The sequence below is a fragment of the Triticum dicoccoides genome, unplaced genomic scaffold (assembly GCF_002162155.2).
Source record: "Triticum dicoccoides isolate Atlit2015 ecotype Zavitan unplaced genomic scaffold, WEW_v2.0 scaffold7605, whole genome shotgun sequence".
In the NCBI taxonomy this organism is placed as follows: domain Eukaryota; kingdom Viridiplantae; phylum Streptophyta; class Magnoliopsida; order Poales; family Poaceae; genus Triticum; species Triticum dicoccoides.
Genome location: NW_021297819.1, coordinates 1 through 4,889, shown reverse-complemented (window position 1 = coordinate 4,889; position 4,889 = coordinate 1). Strand labels below are relative to the sequence as shown.

The window sequence follows — 4,889 nt, the reverse complement described above, 5'->3', positions numbered from 1 at the left end:
GCGAGGAGACCCATGGCCTCATCCGTACAGAGGATATGTACTTGGGATGAACTCAAAGGGGAAACAAGCTGCAACTGCTTCAGCTCCTGGTCTTCTCCTTCATCATGCAACACAAGCCTAGGATTGGGATCCAAACCAGCAAATGCTCTTGGGCTGCCAAAGACGATAAATTCTCTGAGATGTCCCAGGAGAGGGCCCAGGCCCTTGCATCTTAGATCCTCTCCACAATTGCACAACTTTAATCGGGTGAGAGAGGTGAGGTTTGAGAGAGGCTCCAGCGTCCCCATGCCTTCCACACCGTAAAGCTCGAGGACTTGCAGGGAGGATGGGAAAATGCAGCAGGAAAGTGTAAGCAACTCGCTAGATCGGGAAGGAATTTAGGGATTCGATTTCGAATTGGGGAAAAGTTCGGTAGCTAGCCACCCAACCACCCTCACAGCTATCCGATTACACCGGCCGAAGCCATCATTCCAATCCTAGCCAACTATTACAGGAAGAGATCGATCTCTATTTAAACCAGTTACCGTTGGCTCGATTAACGGGCCAGGCTGTAGTCGTCGAGCCAACGCGGTGGGTTGGTCGCTTGCTTGGGCCGCTGGGCCGGCCCATCTCCTTGATTGAATTCCATCGCGCCATCTTCTGTTGCCGGATCCGCTACAGTCTGCTGTTTGGCAATAACTCGTCTCGACTGAACCAGTGGTTCAGTCCTTGTCTTGGCGATGCTGACAGAAAGCGAGCTCTTGGCGGATAGTATCTTGGGGCTGTCAAAAATCCGTAAACTCTGGAGGGACCGTAGGGCTTGGAACCCTCCTCCTGCAGCAGGAAGACAAGTCGAAGGGGTTTCCACTTCCACCATGACCAGCTCTGGACATCTGTTGATGACCAATTCCCTGAGTGAGTCGCAGAGATGGCCCGGGAAGAGCAGCAACCCATCTTCTTCTTTCTCCTGCTCCACCTCCGACGCGGCTGCTAAAGTTGTTTGCTGCACATCCACCCTCACTGCGAGCTGTGTTATATTTTCACAGCTGGCAATAAGTAACTTGGAGAGCCTTGGGAGGTGAGTGAGAAGCTCTGTTAATTCCTTCCCACTAGGACCACCAAGTGATTCCTGGACCACAAGTAATTCCTGGATAATAGGGTGCTTCCATTCCACATCACCCTCACCTCCTAATGGCCCAACCAGGCAATCTGAACTCCTTACATCCAATTTCTTCAGTGAGGTTAGCATCAGAAGGTGCTTTAACTCCAGAGGTGGGCACTTCTCGAGTACTAGCTGCTCGAGACCTGACAGTTTATTGCATGCTAACACTTGATCTAAGCTCCGCAGTTCATACTTTCCAACAATTTTCAGTCCTACTCCATAGTAGGATGATCTTGAGTACTTGAACATCTCTAGTAGCTTTATACCTCGTATGTTGACAGTACATAGCGTTTCAGTCCAGGGGATATGAGGCACTAACAAGAATTCTGGGCAGTACAATATCTCAAGCTCTTGTAGTTTAGGAAACCAATCAATCTTCCAGTCTTGATCTGCAGGGTTAATAATGTGGTTTGAAAATGGTAACTCCAAGATTTTAGGGCAGTCCCTAATAATCATTGCTTGCAAAAGAGGAAACATATGATGAGTGTCCTGTGATGGTATCCATTTTTCAAAACTTCCCAAGCCAACAAGTTCAAGCCTTTTTAGCCCGATAAAGCTTTGCTCTACAACGAACTCTTTTACTGTGGCAATATGCTTCAATATTACTTTATCAAGGCCCCACATCTTCCCTAAAGAAGGCAGACATTGCCAAGAAACACCAACGAGCTGAAAGATTGAAGAGCTTCAACAGCGAGCTTTTCACCTAGCCATGTTGGACAAGAAGAGCCTCCGTGCCCTCTAATGCACAACTCTTGAAGATATCTATGTGGTTGAAGGCTTTCAAGGACAACTGCTTCCACACAAGGCTCGGTATTAGACCGCTTACTGTCCCAATCTAATGTTAATCTCTCCAAGTAGTTTTTCTCTATCAGTTTTGCTTTGGTTGCTTCTTCTTTTCTGTGTATATTCTCAAGGTTATAGATGCCAAGCTCCCTCAGTTCACTTAAATGCTCTAGTTGCTTTGCTTCAAATCCTTCCCTTTCTTTATTGAGTCTAAATACTTTCAGCTCTTCTAAGAGTCTGAGTTTTCCCACATTATAAATATCAGAATGAAGCTCATCACTCAGGGTATAAAAACGACGCAATTTTGCAAGCTTGCTCAAGTCTCTTGGCAAATCACAACAGCCATACCATGATCCTAGATCCAGAACCCTTAAATGATAAAATCTGGAAATGGCAAGTGGTAATTGCATCTCCCTCCCATACTTTTTTGTACCCAGACATAAGTATCGCAGGTGGACAAGTGCTGAAAAGTTGTGTAACATGAACTCCACAGAAGTTGGCATGTTAACCAGACGGAGAACACGAAGACCATTTGCTTCCCTAAACAAATCACTCAAAATGCTGGCAAAGCTCTCATCCATTTCTCCAAATAACATCAAACTATGCAATTGCTTAACCTTCAATATCGTCTTCAGTTTTCTCAATTGTCCCTTAAAGTTCTCTTGAGAGAGTGTATCATCATCATCTATGATTATAGACAAGTGACGTATGGATGGCTTAATCTGCACTGATCCCACATTAGACCGATGTAAACTAATGTATTCATGAGATCCCATGTGCAATGCTAAATCATGTAGCAGGTCATGCATTACATAACGCAGACGACCATTAGTTTTCTCTTCTTTGAAAAATCCATATGTGACCAGATCATTTAAATTGCTCAGACCTATATCTTCCAATGTTTGATTTTGACCACAAGGTTGTAAAATATCCAGTCCTATCCAAAAGTTGATTAGCTCAGCACCACTATACTTGTAATCTTCAGGAAACAATGCAGAATAGGAGAAACATTGTCGCTGATGGAAAGGAAGATAGTAATAGCTAAGCTTCAAGGCAGACATAATGTCATTGACACCGGTTTGTCTCTCCCATTCTTTACTTTCTAAGACTCTTCTCCAATGACGCAAATTAAGGTTTTTTCTCAATAATGCACCAACTGTTTTTGCAGCAAGAGGAGAGCCCTTTAGGTTTTCCATTATCTTATCTCCGGTCTCAAGCAAAAAACTATGATCACTTGTAAAGGGCTCATCAACAAACACAAACGAAAGAAACAACTTCCTAAATTCTTCAGATTTTAATCCTTCCAGTTCTATATAATCAGCTGTTTTACCCATATTTGCTATTGCTGGAAACCGAGTCGTGAGTAGAATCACACTACCTTTTTCTTGCGATGCTTTGAATGGCAGCAATAACCTTTTCCAGTCATCCCCATTACTGAACTCCCATACATCATCCAGTACAAGCAAAAACCTTTTGGATTTTAATCTCTGTTCAATCAGCTCTTCGACTCTGCCAACTTTTTCCCCTTCGACCCGAGGGATATATGTTTTAATCTCATCTAGCAGCTTACTCAAATTGAAACTGAGTGACACACATACCCAAATAAGGACTTGAAAATGATCTTGCACTTGCTGGTTTCTATATATGTACTGTACCAGTGTTGTCTTCCCTATTCCCCCTGGACCGACAACCGGAAGCACGGTTAGATCCTTGCTGTAGTATTTACCCTTGGTCATATCATGTATGATGGTATGCATGATATGGTCCCTCCCATACAATTTCTGCTCCGTACTTTGGCCAGTGGTAACGGGACGGCTCACTGAAATATCAGGGACAGTCATACGGTCACAACTCTGCAGAATCTTGGTAACCTCTGTACGCACAGGCTGCAGTTGCTCAACAATGCACTTCATTCTTTCAGAGACATAAACCCTATGAAACCCCAGTACTGGTGTTTCCTTTTGTGATGCACCACGAAGAGTTGGCTGGCCAGAATGATCATCACATACATGTGGGGAAGATGAGCAAAGGAGGAGTTTACCGAGCCTGGGAATGCATCCACTGACCTCCTGATTAGCATTTGGCGCCAAGGAGGAATTGCCGCATGACCTCTGCCTACCATGAGGCCAAACGCAACAGCTGACCCGTTGTCTTGCAGCTTGTACTTCTCCAGGATCACATGCAGGGCTGGAAGCAGACGACCTCGTGGATAAACCAACCAGTTGGCTAACAGCTTTGGCAGTGTGGCGAGCATTGAGACAAAAATCATGGACGCAACCCTTGGCATGCTGATCTGCAGCGTCGTACATGCCATGGAGCTCATCGTGGATGCGGAAATAGTCCAGCTCGTCCAACAAGTCCTCGGCACAGTGCGCCGAGTGCCGCAGCTTCCCCAACAACTCCTCCATAGCCTGGCCTTGGATCTGCTTGCAGCCGGCGAGTTCAAGCGTGGCCTTCACGAGCAGCAGTTCCATCCTAAGGGCCTCGATGTTGAGACCCAAGTTCTTGGTAGCACCCCAAGCCTCCAGCAAGCCATCGGCAATGGGGGCCAGCGCCTTGCCCACCACCCATTGCGCCGCGCTGAGGGCCACGAGCATCCTCTGCTCAGACACACCAACGTATTGTTAAGGAATAAGGATCTGTGATGTGATGTGAGTGTGAGGACCTGCAGAAATTAAGAGAATTTTGTTTGGTTCTTAATGCACACCAATTATGCAGCGGTAAATAAGTACTCACTACAGAGAAAATTGATTGTGATTGCAATTTGCTGCTAGGGAGTACCCGCAGGATCACGAGAGGAATGAACAAACAGTATGCACGTAGACGCGGGAAGGGGAGCCGCCTACCTGCCGTCCGGCGTACGTCGTGGAGGCAGTCGCCGGTGAGGGAAGTCGTCTGCTGAGAGTTGTGTAGGTTTTTTTGCTCCGCTAAGGAAGAGGATGGAGATATGGCATGGCGCGTTAAC

General features: G+C 46.0%; 1 pseudogene; it reads right to left on the bottom strand.

The window, feature by feature from the left end:
- Positions 1-535: 535 nt before the first annotated feature.
- LOC119347816 lies at positions 536-4,870 on the bottom strand (annotated as a pseudogene).
- Between the last annotated feature and the right edge of the window lie 19 nt (positions 4,871-4,889).